The sequence below is a fragment of the Protopterus annectens genome, chromosome 11.part0 (assembly GCF_019279795.1).
Source record: "Protopterus annectens isolate FY-2018-M chromosome 11.part0, PAN1.0, whole genome shotgun sequence".
Classification (NCBI taxonomy): Eukaryota; Metazoa; Chordata; order Ceratodontiformes; family Protopteridae; genus Protopterus; species Protopterus annectens.
The window spans coordinates 774,562,394-774,578,245 of NC_056745.1; the positions used below are offsets into that span (position 1 = coordinate 774,562,394).

At 41.2% G+C, this 15,852-nt stretch overlaps 1 protein-coding gene across 5 annotated transcripts in view; it reads left to right on the forward strand.

The window, feature by feature from the left end:
* Positions 1 to 15,852, forward strand: part of KIAA1549 (KIAA1549 ortholog) — a 2,575,340-nt gene that overhangs the window by 1,186,834 nt on the left and 1,372,654 nt on the right. The window lies entirely within an intron of this gene.

The window sequence follows — 15,852 nt, forward strand, 5'->3', positions numbered from 1 at the left end:
CACCTGGCAGTAGTTTGTGTCTGAGTTACTTCTTATTTGTGTAAAACTTTTTCCCTGTGTTGTGGTGTAGTACATTAAGTAATTATTAAAGTTAACTGAAGGGTGCTACTGTTTGACAATTTTAATTTGTGTTAATATCTGTTTGACTTTCTTAACTTGTGTTAATAAATATTACTAGAATACTGGATTATTACTGGTACTGAATTTATTTTCATTAGTACATAAAGACAGCTCAGGGAGGTGGCAGGAATAAATTATCTAAGTACTCGATAAAAAGGAGAATGTTAGAAAGTTAAACATTTGGAACACAGCCCTTATAGCTGATCTCGTGACTGAATGGAGAAGAGGCAAGATGAAAGCAGAAGTTATGAATCTGTCGAGTGTGCATATGATTCTCTGAAGGCCTGATGCTCTCACTGCAGAGTAATTGACTCCAGAAGTGTGTACTGTTAAAGTGGGAGCACTGCCAAAGTATACTGATAGAATTTTTGGCTGTAGGATTGAAATGACTGCAGAGGAGCCTTCAGTGGACCTGCAGAACATTGGTTTCACTGTGTCATTCAGTATAGGTCTGCACTGAAAGTCAGTAGGAAGGGTGAAATATTAACTGTTACAGGACAGTCCTTGATGGTTTACTCTGTAAACAGGAAAAATAGTAGCCATTAGAGAAACTTGTGCAAGATGTCACAAATGTGGAAACTCCAAGCCTTCCCCACCAAGGACTGTAGGCAGCTCTTGTACACCACTAACTGACTTGTCAGTGTTCATAGTCAATTACTTTTCTTCCTTGATTCTATACTTCAGGACAAGTTGATAGTGTAACCAATATCACTGACATTTTTAAATCTTAACTTTTTTGATTATCTTTGACAATCTCCTCATACATCTGTCTATCTTCAGCATTGTATTCTTTTGTATATACCATTTTTTCCTTCATGGTAGGAGTATTTCAGATAGTGTTTTGTTTTTGTATTAATTGGTAACTTTTGTCTGCATTTCTCACTTGAAGTGACTGCACAACACGTAACAGGAGGCTTTCTGTTATTCATGAAGTGAGCTTCTGTCTCATTTGCGTACAGTGTGGTCATTTATGGGAATGTGAAAGAATATGTGCATTTGAAAATGTGGTTGCCATGCAAATACTCTTAACTGTGTCCCTGCATCCAGAAGTACGTCTTCAGCATACCAGATATCTTTTAAATGGAATTTCAGAAATGCAGTTCAGCTAGGTAGGATTCACTTAACAAACCAAATGCCAGCAGTGGTTAAAAGGCAGAAACAGAAAATGATAAATGAAGTTTGGGCTTTCAGGGGAGAAGGAGGTATTAACTAGTGTCTCAAAGGAATCTTTGGTCTAATTTTATTTCACATGTTCATTTCTGCCTTCATAGAATGCATGGATAACTGCACCAGTTTGAGGGCCCATCTTGATGAGTCCTATGGTTGGGTTTACCCTTATCATCAATTACCATGTAAAATCTTTTTCTGAAGGTTCCCATGTTTATTGACAGATGGGCTCCAGTGGCATTATGTGCAGTAAGTCTGACATAATTTATCAGTTACGTAAACATACCTGTTGACTGTACTTGCAGTTTTTTCTTTTTGTTGCTCACACATTTCAGTCATGATCATTATTCTAGTTGATTATAAGTTCCTGAACTGACATGCCTTTGAATATTCCCTGGCTGTATTTCTGAATTTCAGAAGAATAGCATGGAACTGGTAGGATATTCTCTCTCTCACGTCATCTGTTGTTGGGTCAGAGGTTTGTCATTTAGCTGCTTTTCACCTGCCCCTGGTAACCATCATCCCTCTTCCAATTAGTCTTAGTGAATTTGATGATTGATGCTGGCATTGTGGCCACGGAGTTGGGCAAGAGCCTTCTAGAGGAAGCTGTCATCCAGGCAGGCACGAAGGTTGTTTGGAGCCGTGGTCATTGGGGGACCATCTGCCTTCTGTGTCCCTATCCCACTAAGCAGACCATCCAGACTGAAAGCTCATGGAACCCATAAGGGAGCTATGCTGTCAACAGCTTTCCTGTTCCTGTCTCAGTCCCTGCTTCTACTGGCCTGCCAGGGCAAACCCTGCAGCTCTTATTTATTTTAAATGGCCATGGAGTTTCCTTATTATTGTTCATTCTGGTGACTGACATGGGTACACGCTTTCCCATGGGAGCCTTTTACACTCATCTGCACAAGCGTGATCCCACATATATGCAGTGAGAACTACCATCACCATGTTGAGAGTGCCAAACTGACATCCCCAGTTCATGGTTAATCTTTGTCACATGCAAGCATCCCCTTACAAGTTTAAGGCAACTAACAAGAATACAGATCCCTGTCCCTAGGGTGGGTGAACTGACATCAACTGCTGAGTTCCCACCCTCCTTCATCAAACTTTTCTATCACCTAAACTACTATTCGAATTCCGGACATCTGGGTTATATTCAGCCCTTTATCCTTCTACTCCATGGATCCAGTAGTACATCAAAATTTCATTCAAGGTGTTGCTTAGAAGAATGGATGGTGCCTTTATACCTTCTAGAGGCAGGTATTTATTGCTTGTTTGGCCTCTTGGAAGGGGGCTGTTCCTAACTAGCAGATATTTGATTCCACTCCAGTCATCTGTCTCTATGAGGGACTAGAAGTCCAGGACAGATGCACCTATGACTCTTGCCCTAGGGAAGTTTGAGGGGGGTTCCTAGGTTATTTGTGCCACAGTTGCCATGGCTGATCATCTTTGTCTTAAGTTTACCCAACCTGATTATGTGAAATGTCTCCAGTAGTTGTACAGTAACAAACGGTATTTTCATAAATGTTAAACGTCTTGACCAAATTGTATAAGAAAAACTCATCAAAAACTAGGGATGCTTTATATATGCAAAGGGTTTCTTACCAACGCAGCTAAAGCTACAGTTGCCACTACATATCTCCTCCACATAGTTCTTTATGGTGCTCCCATCCTTACTAACCTTCTGGCATCACATAAATCAAAACTTGAACAATGCTATAACGAAGTTGCTAAATTTATAACAAGTACCCCTTTCAGAATCCACCACTGTATAGCAATACAAAGCCTAAATTGATTAGAAATACCCCATCAACTAATATGTACACAGCTTTTATCAGCTATAAAATTAATCAGAATCCATCTGCTTGTCCAGCACGAAGTAGCATTGTACACTACTGTGTTCCCAGTCAATCATTAAGATGCAGTGACCAAAACTCCTGTCTGGCCACAAACCTTTCAAACCTGCTGGGCATTATCTGCACTAGTACCTTATTGCTAAGACCTGGAACTCCTTAGGTGTATCCATCAGGTCAGTACCCTCCCTCCTATCCTTCAAAACCATTCTGAAAGACTGCCTAGCCATAAGCTGTCTCTGTTCTTGCTCAACACCAGCATAAACCGTATCCCTAAATGTGATTAAATACCTGTTCATACCTTACACCTCCTTACTCCATTTTTCACTCACTTCCTTACTTCTATCAATTTCTGTCCTCTGGCTTTCTCTTTAAATATACCATAAACCTGCTTTTCTCTCACTTCATAATGCAATTCCTGTTTGTATTATACTAACTGGCCTTTATTTTTTCTGTAAACTGGTTAAAATTTCTCTAAACATTAAATCATTGTCATATAGCTTGTATCTATTCCTAACTAATGTTTTCATATTATGTCCAATTTGGAATAATTATTTAAACTGTAGTAACTTTTTGTATTATTTTCAAAGATTGTAAAATTGTTGTTCTTAAAATGTTTTGTAATACTTTGGAGCTTTTCTCCCTAGGCCTCCGCTTAAAATGGGCTGCTACCTAGTCATACTTTCCTGGAAATCAAATATCGATAAATAAATAAATAATAGCAAATAATTGAAAGTCAATTGTGATTGAGGTGTTAGGTATTAGTAAATATTTTTTATCTGCTGCTATTTGTCTTTTTTATTGTTATAATTATTGAATGCCTCTGCCCCCTTTGTTTGTGCATATTCTTGATTGCACACTGACATTGCTTGGCCCAGTTCCTCATGTATAGCATTCACTTGCTTACATTGCTTACATGCACCATAGAGTTGGTCAGCTGTCTGTGTCAATGGCACAGGGCTTCTTATGTGGTTGGCTGCTAGGATTGGAGCTGGCCAGATATGGAATTGTCTTTTCTGACGTTAATAAAGCTTTAGAGGCCTTCATTTACACCATCCATTAATGGGATGACACCTCTTAAGGATGCTTATAAGGCATAAGGGTGTTTTTGTGGGTCTATATCAGTTCCGCGAAAATCCATTTCAGCGAATACCAAAACATCAACACGTATTAATTGAACCGCGAACAAGACCAAATGCAATAAACCGCGAAATTTAAAACATCGAACAATCATAGTCGGCCAACCCCACCACCCACTACATACTACCTACACAACCAAAATAAATAAACCACATACACACACTAACCAAACCCTACTCCTAACCTTAAAGTAAAGCACCAAAACCCAACTTCTAACCCTACACTAAACCTCACATGCACAACTATCTATGCACTATCCTTAACCCCTCCCTAACCCTAAGGTCTGTAACTACCGCACACTTCCCCTAAGGAGATATACCCAAACAAAATAAATAATACACATAATTAAATTCAACAAAACCCTACTTCTAACACTACACTAAACCCCATATACACAACTATCTATGCACTGTCATTAACCCCCTAACTACCGCACACTTCCCCTATGGAGATATACCCTAACAAAATAAATAATACACATAAATACATTTAACAAAACCCTACTTCTAACACTACAGTAAGTCTTACATACATTACCTATCCATACATTTACCTTAACCTGCACCCTACCCTAAGGTCCATAACTATTGCACACTTACCTTACGGAGCTATACCGCAGACGGGCCAACCAAAACACTTAGACATTTCAGTTTTCGCTGTTTTGGACGTTCTGTGTTTACGTAGTTCACACAATACGTATCGATCATTTGGTATTCGTGGAAATGGCATTTCAATCGTCTGATAGGGACCCATTTTTTGTACCTAGGCCCAGGTCAGACTTATAGTGCATCAGCACCAACTTATTTGGTTGACTTTTCCCAGCAGCCGACATTTGATGTTGTTATCATTGTAACCTTGGAGTTGCTCTTATTCTGCTGCTGCAGTCCCAAGTGGGCCAATACCCCTTTCATCTTCTGGAAAGTTGTAGTGTAGCCTTGACATAATATTCTATGTCTGACGTCTATGTTGTTTCAGCAAGCAGTCAGTATTCCCTATTACCATATTCCATTCCATCTCAGCTGACAGACAGGGTGATCTGAGAGGAGGATAGGGCAGGAAAGGAGTTGCTTCCTCAGCCACATCACAACATAGAGGCATCATCTATGTGTTTCACCTTTTAGGTTTCCAGGGCCGGAGTTAGCATTTTGGGGACCTCAAGCAAATATAAAATTTGGGTCCCCCAGACACTTCCAATCTTAAGAATCACCCCACCACTGCCACACCTCCTAAGCAATCTTTTAGTTCATTCTGCAAAGTTTTATAAGTAGTGTGCACATGCTGAACTGTAGCTACAGTGGTCTTACATTATGACAGGCTTGTGTACCACACCATGCTGACCCATTTCACAGAGGTACAGTCACAGTGACAGGCATTTAGTTGCAATGATGATGTTCATTATTCCCATTGCCTCCGTGGTATTTTGGGGTATCTGCCAACTTAACCCAGTAATGGACAATTTTAAAAATCTCACTCTCTCATCCCTCTCTCTTCCGCTGACAGCCAATTTGTTGAGCATATCTTCAGAGGGAAACTTTCATCTGTAACATGAAGTGACTGCTCTCTCTTTTTCTGCCATACAAAAAAAAAAGAAAGGTCTGTGGCTCTTCACAGGATCCAGTGTTGTTTTCTTCCAGATTACTGCTTAAGTCAGGCCTATTTGAGGACCCCCCTTCCTCTCATTGTATTATATTAGTTATTCTCATTGTAGTTTTGTGCTTATTTTAAAAAAAAAAAAAAAAAAATATATATATATATATATATATATATATATATATATATTATTTCTATCAATGTTTTTCAGGTTGTAGCAGTGCTTATTTGGCTTCTGTCTTTGTTAAATGTTTGTTTTACTATTTCTGAGGAAACTTTCAGTACAGTAGAGCATCTATTAGCCAAACGTCAGTTATACGAAACATTAATTATCTCAATACAGCCATTGTGTCTGTATATGCATCTTTCCTGCTGCGCGGAATTTTAAGTTCTTTCCTGCTTTTGCTTCATGGAAGGGAATTTAACCATTCGTTTCTGCTTCTGTATCATGGAAGGGGATTTTAACCATTCATTGTTGCTTCTGCATCACGGAAGGGATTTGGCTATGACCATCTTAGGATCAGATATTTTAAATGATGTAAAATGAGGTACTGCTTATCCATTTAATGACCTTTTGATAAGGAGCATAGCTCCTCCATCTTTTTTTTAGACTTGTCTGGATTTTATGAATTGAATGTTGATTGGCTTGTTAGTCAAGGGGAAAACAGTTTGCACTCCTTAAATCTGGCTTCAGCTATGGAAAGAATATGGGAATTGTTGAGGCTTTCAAGTAATGCTTTTACATAATTAAACAAATCCAAAGCTGCACAAACTCAAAAGCCGCCACAATAAACTCCGTATTAAAATCAGAAAATGACTAGGTACTGAAAAGTAAAACTTTAATATGATAAGCATTTTCATTTTGTTCTGTGTACGGAATGAAAGCCCTTACCATATAAAGTTTTAGTTTTCAGTATCTAGTAGTTTTCTGATTTTTAATATGGCTTTTACAGTATATAATTACTTGTGTGGAGTTTGAGGTTGAGGTTAGTGAGTGGGTGGGAGGGTCAGCGTGTTTTATTTGGTGTTTCCATCATTGGTAGAAAAAAGGACATGTTACATCAGTGTGATTTAGATATTGGGGGGGGTGCTGATTAATTTGGATTATGAAATACTGACTGCGATAGATACATATACATGGCAAAAATGTCACAGATCACAATAGGAAAACAAACCTCTGTTTGCATAGGTAGCTATCTGTCTGTCTACATACACACACACACACACACACACACACACACACACACACACACACACATTTTTAGAAGGTTCAATTGTATGTTTGATTATCTGAACAGTTAGATTATACAAACTACCCTAGGTCCCACTTAGTTTGGATAATCAACTCTCTATTGTATTACTGTCAGAAGTGCAGTATATATGTGTTCTATTAAGACACTTGAGCCTACTTTTAGTGTTAGTACTGTGTTTTCTTTTCATCTTTTTTACAGGAAAATGTTGCAGAACTTGGATTTTCAGCATTTATGCTTTAATTACTATATGTACTGCTGTGGGTGCTTTTAACATTGGGTCACAATTTTACCACAAACTAAGTTATTTAAATGTACTATGGAGATTTTACTCATCTGACAAGAAAATAGAGTTTAAATTGCTGTAATATTAAACATTGTTTTGTAACAGTTTAATGCGGTTAAAGTGTGTGGAGCTAAGTTTAACACTGGTTTGGCTCATTGGTTGCTGTGGTGTTTGGACTTTGTGTACTAGAAATTCTTTAATTTCTGTCATTTGTAAAAGGATTCTGAACACATTTCAAACAGTTTTTTTTTGTGATAATAGCACAGTTTGGCAAAGTTTAGTTGTGTGGAGACATACTTATTACTAGAAACTTTAAGTGGTTATTGTGACACATTATCCAATACAGTCAGTTTATTATTCTGGCTGGTGTTCTCTCTCCCCGACTTGATGGATCCTAACTGGTTTCGCCCTCCCTCCATCAAATCTGGTTGCACCTAAGAAGAGAAAACAAAATAAAAATATGCCTCACACCACTGTTAGTGATTCTGCTGGTGTCGCTGCTTGGCCCACAGACCACTTACCTTTTGCCCTGTCTCCCTTCAGTGTAGCTTTGCCAACCACTGTGGTATGGAGGTTAGACACAATCTCTGGGGCTGTTCCATTTCCTGATACAAATATGAGACAACCAAACTCTTTAGGTGCAGGAGTAGTCTGGAGTAAGGGTTACCTTGCCAGACATAATACTCTGCCCCCCAATATTTTAACTAGTAGTGAAGTTCCTAAGAAAAAGAAACAGAAGCTTCATCATACAGCTGATAATCCAAATGTCCTTCATGGATGCATCTGCAGTCATAACAACTGGGTTGTCCTGTCGTCAGGCAGCCCTTCAGTCGGCCGGATTCCAAAGTCCGGGTCCGGCTTCGGCTGATGTCGCACTTCACCCGACGTCATCTCTGTTGGTCTTCGGGTATAAAGGCATCAGCCGACGCCATTTTCCTCAGTCTTTCTTGCCGCGTGGCGCCCGAAGCAGAAGCTGTTCGCAAGTGCCGGTCGGTCGGATCCAGAGATTACTTCTACCGAATACTACTTCGAAGACTTCTAAAGCTAAGTACCCCGTTGGGGAACCTTTCTTGCCTCAGCCGATGTCAGAAAAAGTTAATAATTGTTTAACCTGTGGGAAACAAATACCTCATAAAGATTTCCACTCTCATTGCCTGCCTTGTTTAGGCCCAGCCCACGACGTAGCAGCCTGTTCGGCCTGTGCTTCCTTCAACCGACGAACGCTTAGGCGTCGGTCGGAGTTTGCAGAACAGTTTTTCGGTTCTGATTTTGCGTACATCATGCCGTCGGATCCTCCGACTTCCCAATCTGCCAAAAAACGCAAAGATAAAGACCGACACTCGCGGTCCGCGGTTTCGAAACCACGGTTAAGCAAGCCTGAGTGTCTCGGTTTCGACCGAAACCGAGAAAACTGCTCAAAGTACAGCTGAATCTATCTCTACAACTGAGGCCCCTGCTACCACTCTTGAATCGGCCTCAGAAATTTTATCCACTACGGTGGTTGCCACTGATTTATCAGACACCATTCCCTTGGATGTCTCTACCCCAGCACGTGGTGCAGCTAGGCCTCCAGCAGCCATGTCCATTAAGGCCTTCGCCAGGGCTAAAGCAGCCAAGACTACTAAAACAGTGCCTGTTAAACCCCCACTACCAGGCCCTCTTCTAGTTCTCAAATGCTTACTTTGGCAGAAGATTTAATTTCATTAATCAGAGGATCTCAACCTCACCCAGACAGGGCCTCTCAGCCCCCAGAGAAGAGACCTAGGGCAGAGCCCTGAGCCAATGTCCTCTGATGATTCTACTGATGAATCAGACATAACTGATCAGCCAGAGGCTCCTTTCTCCAATTTTGAAGATTCTGATGCTGAAGATTCCATTCCAGCTGCTTCCCACCAGAAGAATTCTCCTTTGGAGAAACCTTACATGCCATGCGAGAGCAGTTCCAATGGCAGCAACAGGATTTTTCAGACTCCAGAAAAGACTTAGGACCTTTCTGGACCTTCCACAGCACAGGCACTTAGCTATACCTCCTGTTCTCTCTGTGGTGGGTGATGCTTTCAATGATGTTTGCTCCTCCCAGATTCTTTACCCCAGCCCCTGCCAAACCAGACAGATTTTACAGGGTGCCAGATACTCATCACCACCTTTACAAGGCCCCACTTGCAGACCCAGAAACTATATCCCAGGGTCCCAAGGCAGTAGCAGCGACCATAGCTAAAACCCTATTCCTTCTGAAAGGGAAGCAAGGTCATTAGACAGATGGGGTAAAAGGTCTACACTTCAGCTACTCTCTCAGCTAGAGCTTTAAACTGTCAGTTTCACATGATACAATACCAAGAGTTTATGCTTGATCAATTAACTAAAAAGCTAACCACTGATGAATCTCTTGATAAGAAATATGTATTAGAAATGGTAAATAACATACAACAGGTTAGTAACCATTCCTTAAAATGTGGCTATGATGCACTGGAGGCTTCATTTAGATCAGCCATGACTGGCACAGTGATAAGAAGGCATGCATGGCTAAAAGAGCAAGCTTTACCGGATCATGTTAAAGCTAAGTTGCTAGATGCTCCAATGGATAAGACAAGTTTGTTTGGTACACCTGCCCAGCAGGTTATGAAGAAAATGGAAGAAAAGGCAAAATCTGTCCAAACGGTTAAAGATTTCTTGCAGGTACAACCACCAAAGTTTAGCAGGAACTGGCCTGCCAAAAATTGGTCCTTTCCTGACTCCACAAGATCTCAAAGGGGCAGGAACAGACGTTCCAGAGGCAGAAACCAATCTAGAGGAGGTGCCTACAGAGGACGACAGTGGCAAGGTAACAACAGAGGCACAGACACAACCTCGGCCACTACATCAACACAACCACAGTGACTTAACCCTAAATCCGCCTACCAGGGAACAAATAGCAGCTCCTTTAGGCGGAAAGTTAACCTTATTTTCAAAGAACTGGCACTACATAACAAAAGACAAGTGGATTCTACAAACCATAGATCAAGGCTACCGGTTCCACTTCCACACTTTACCAGTCAAAAGAGGAATGCCAAATCTACCTCCAAATCAAAAAACAGAGGCTCTACACCAGACAATGGAGTTAGCAAACATGAGAGCTGTGGAAAGAGTGCCAACAGCAGAGCAAGGAAAGGGGTTCTACTCTAGACTATTCCTAGTTCCAAGAAAGGAAAAAAGTTGGAGACCAATTCTCGACCTGTCCACCTTAAATACATACATCATTGTCCCGAAATTCAAGATGCTGACCTTACAGCAACTTCTTCCCATGCTGGGCAAGGAGTGTTGGCTGGTAACTCTAGATCTCAAGGAGGCATACCTGCACGTCCCCATTCGACCAATCTGCAGAAGATACCTCAGATTTCTTGCAGGATCAGAGCACTATCAATTCTCAGCATTGCCCTTTGGCTTATCTACTGCGCCCAGAGTATTCACAAAATGCCTGGCATCAGTAATCGCCCATTGCAGACTACAGGGAATTCAAATTTACCCATACCTGGACGACTGCTTACTACAAGGGGACAACAAAAGCAAGCTGACAACAGATTTAGAAAGGGTCATTTACTTGCTACAAGCACTGGGATACACAGTCAATTTACAAAAGTCAAGGCTGATACCTTCCCAAACAAGGACCTTCTTGGCGGAATTGGACACAGTGAAACAAATGGCATTCCTAACTACAGAAAAACAAAAGAACTCCCTCTTTACTTCTTGGCACTAACAAAACTGAACAAGATAACAGCAAGGAAAGTACTCCAGGCCTTGGGCTTCATGGCATCATGCATAATCTTCGTCCCATTTGCCAGACTACATATGAGAAAACTACAGTGGTACCTAAAGAATTTATGGTCCCAACACAGACACAGCCTGGAAACAGAAATCCCACTAATTCCATGCTTAAAACAGGAGCTCCTATGGTGGGCTCAGGCATGCCAGTCAAACCCAGGCCTACCCTTTCGCAGATGTCAAGCAAGCCAGACCATCACAACAGACGTTTCAGACCTAGGATGGGGGGCCCACATGCTGGACAAAAGAGTGCAAGGACTCTGGACACAGGATCAACTTCACCTGCACATCAACCTAAAAGAAATGCTGGCAGTAAAACTGGCAATCCAAAAGTTCAAACCATTTCTCAAAGAGGGCCAGTTGATGATAAGGACAGACAACACCACAGTCATGTGGTACATCAACAAACAGGGAGGCACTCATTCATACCCACTATGCAGAATGACTTTGGAGCTGTGGACCCTGGCACTCAGCAACAACATCCAGTTACAGGCAATATTTGTACCGGGAAAAGAAAATACTCTAGCAGACATACTAAGCAGAACCACTTCGGATGCCCACGAATGGAAGCTGCACCCGGACATCTTCAAAACCATCTCAAAGAAATGGGGAATGCCTCAGATAGATCTATTCGCATCGCCTCTCAATCACCAGCTCAAAAAATTCTGCACAAGGACATTCCACCCATTAGCATGGAAAGTGGATTCGCTCTCCTTCAGCTGGAAAGGCCTAACAGCATATGCATTTCCACCTCTTCCCTTGATACACAAAGTACTACTAAAAATCAAGGAGGAACGTCCAAGGATAATCCTGATAGCTCCAAACTGGCCAAGACAACACTGGTACCCACTACTGAGGAGCATGTCTCGGAACAATATGTGGCCAATTCCCCTGATGCCTTTGATGTTAACTCAGAACAACTACAGCATCATGCATCCAAACCTAAAAACGTTACAACTGACTGCATGGAACATCACATAGCAGCAGCTAACACAGAGCTTTCCCAAAGAGTTAAAGACATTATTCTTGAAGCACGCAGACCTTCAACAAGAAGGAACTATGCTGGAAAATGGAAAAGGTTTGTCATTTGGAGTACTGAAAGAGGAAAAGATGTGTCAAACATAGATATGCCTAACATTCTGGAGTACCTGGCCGAACTTCTTCATTCAGGCCTGTCCTACTCCTCCATCAAGATAGATGCATCAGCTATTTCAGCAGAATACAGCTTTGATCCACCTGTTTTTTCGCACCCTTTGCTCAGGCAGTTTCTCAGAGGAATCAAGAATGTAAAGCCTCCAAGGAAGCCACCATTACCAGCTTGGGACTTAAACTTTGTGCTAGAAAAGTTGACACTATCACCCTTTGAACCAGCAGCAACAGCAGACCTACAACACCTGTCATGGAAAACTGCTTTCCTACTGGCAATTACTTCAGCAAGGAGGGTTTCAGAACTACAGGCCTTAATGGCGGTGCAACCCTTCCTAGTCTTCCACCAAGATAGAGTGTCCATGAGGACTAATCCTACATTTATGCCTAAGGTGGTATCCAGAGTGTCTTTAAACCAGGCAATCCACCTACCTACCTTCTTTCCCAACCCACAAAACAGAAGGGAAAGAATACTGCATACCTTGGATGTACATAGACAGCTACGCTACTACTTGGACAGAACAAAAAATAGCAGAAAGACTGACCAACTTTTCGTAGCTTATGCAACAGGAAGGGAAGGAAAAGCTATTTCCAAACAGACAATCTCCAAATGGATAGGAAATTGCATACGATTCTGTTACTCCTTCCATGGAAAACCAATTCCACAGAACATAAGACCTCATTCTACAAGGGCAACAGCCACTACCACAGCCTTCTTAGGAGTGGCAACCAAAGACATTATTGAGGCGGCTACTTGGACCTCCGTGCATACATTTGCCAAGCATTACAATTTGCCTCTATATTCCAGATCCCGAGCAGGGTTTGCCACTGCTGTACTGCAAGGGATCCTAAACACACCATAATTTACCTTTATCCTCCTCCCTAGTTGGCTATGGTATTCTACCCAGTTGTTATGACTGCAGATGCATCCATGAAAGACATAGTACAGTTTTGTACCTACCATAAATGTAGATGTCCGAACTGGATAGCATCTGCAGTCAGGATTACCTCCCTCCTTCCCTCTGTGGTACTCCTAGGGTGTTTACCCTCCTAATAGCTAGCTGGTGGGGGAGTCTTTATGGTGTATTTGTTTGTATATATGTACATACATGCTTAGGTTTGTGTTTACCTCTATCTTTTTGGAAACATTGGCATCTATCCAAAATTTTAGCCTTCAAGAGGGCTACTGGCATCTGGGGCAAGAAACACTGAGGAAAATGGCGTCGGCTGATGCCTTTATACCCGAAGACCAACAGAGATGACGTCGGGTGAAGTGCGACATCAGCGAAGCGGACCGGACTTTGGAATCCGGCCGACTGAAGGGCTGCCTGACGACAGGACAACCCAGTTGTTATGACTGCAGATGCTATCCAGTTCGGACATCTACATTTATGGTAGGTACAAAACTGTACTTTATAGCTGTTTATAAGGCTGATGTGGTTTCCTTGGATAAGAATGTTGTGCAGATAGATAATTCTGGTGGTTGTGGTACCATCCTGTCTCTAGTACTAACTTGGCTAGACATCCCTCTGTTGTTTTGGAGAATGATGAGGAATCTGATGAGGACAGTGGTGATTTCCTAGCTGACACTGAGTCCAGTCAAGTCTGATTCTTCAAAAGGTGAGCCTGATCTTACATCCAAACAAGTGTTCACTTTTCCTTAGATGACTATAGATTTAGTGATGCTTTTGCTTGGGAGCAATCGGGAACTACCCCAGAGCTATGCAGGGTATATGACCTTATAGAGGATGAGATGCCCAATTCTGTGGCTGCCCTACTTTTTTACCAGCCTTGGAAGATATTTTACAGTGTACCTACAGTTTACATGATTATGTTGCATCCTTACCTACAGAGCAAAATTCTTATATGAGTGAAACTGTTTCTGATTTGATTCAGGTTTCAAAACATGCTTTGAGAGGTGTGCTTGAATGTGCAGATAAGTCTCAGGAAACGTGCTTATTCTGTTGTATTAAGATAATATGCTTGGTTACATAATCAGAACTCCTCTGATGATTTGTTTTGAATGCACCTTTAAGTTCTGAATGGGTGTTTGGCCCCTGTATTTCTCAAATAGTGGAATGATAGAGACAAATTAATGCATGGGTTATCTAGGATGTTTCATGTACCCATGTTCTCCCCAAACAATGTGTCTTCCTTCAAGGAGCAGAACAAACAAAAGTTGGGGATCCCAAGGGAAATGGCAGGAATAATTCTTCACAATAGTAAAACACATAAAAGCAAATAATCCAAAAAAATGTCACAGGATACCTTCTCCTTGAAAAGAACCAAGCACCAGGCAGGGTAAGGTTATAAGCGCTTTCGTTCCCTTTATTCACACTCAGTACAAACGGAACTTCATCAGATATAAAATCTTACACACTTCACCCCTTTTATATAGAATTCAGTTAATTAATCAGAATCAATTAACTTAAATGAATTAATTAGTTAAGTGTGGTCTCAAGTTAAAAACACATTAATATGTTCTGTCTTTAAAAATATATTGCTATGCATAATACATGAATAGTTCTCCTATAAAAAACACATATATAATAACTTTCTACATAACTCAAATGCACAAAGGCAGCTCAGGTATTACCCTGACAGAACAAAGTCCTTTAGGAGTGATGAACAGCTGTTTGTGTCCTGTATGGGTGCAAAGAAAGGCCATCCTGCTTCTAAGCAAACTCTTGCAGGATGGTTGTCCTCTGCCATTGTTTTCTGTTACTCCCACCATGATAAATCTCTTCCAGGCATGGCTAAGGCTCAGTTGACTATGGGCTTATCCTCTTCAAAGGCATATTGGAAAAGGATGTAGTGTAGAAGGTTTTTCTATAAGCCGTGGATTTCTAGATGCTCTGAAGTACATTTTAGAGTCTTTTTTTCTTTTAAACAACAGTATTATCCAGTGATGAACTTCTGATGTCCCCACTCTTGGCCAGTAATCAAGGGGCCTGAATCCTCAACACTGACACTATAGAGGGACATTCACTTGGAATACAAATGGATAAACTCTGTATTCCCAGATGCAGAGTTCTCTGCATTAAACGCAGCATGTTAAGTTGTCAATCTCGCCTTCATTCTTGCTGGATGGGTTCGGAGCCGACCTCGGCTCCGACTCGGCCACTCTAAAAGCTCGAGAGTTGGTTCCACCGGCTCGAGGCTCCCCTTATATCCCACAATGCTAGGCGGTATTACCCCAGATCTCATTTGCCGCTACAGCTATCGAGACGTGTTGCTTCACCGGCTTCAGGTTAGTGTAGGAACTAGTTTAAAAAGTTGAATTAAAACCCTTTATTTTAGTTTTCCATACAGTTTCCCCTTACCTTAAAGGTCTTTTATCCCTTTAATCTAGTTTTTCCTTAATTTTTACCTTAAGAACTTATAGTTCTTCCCTTAGGCCTTCGGGCCCTCCCATTCCCTTGGAGTGTGTGTGTTTTCTGTAGGGATTTTTATACAGTAAACAACTAATTTCTTAGTTTAAAATTTCTTTTTACTTTTA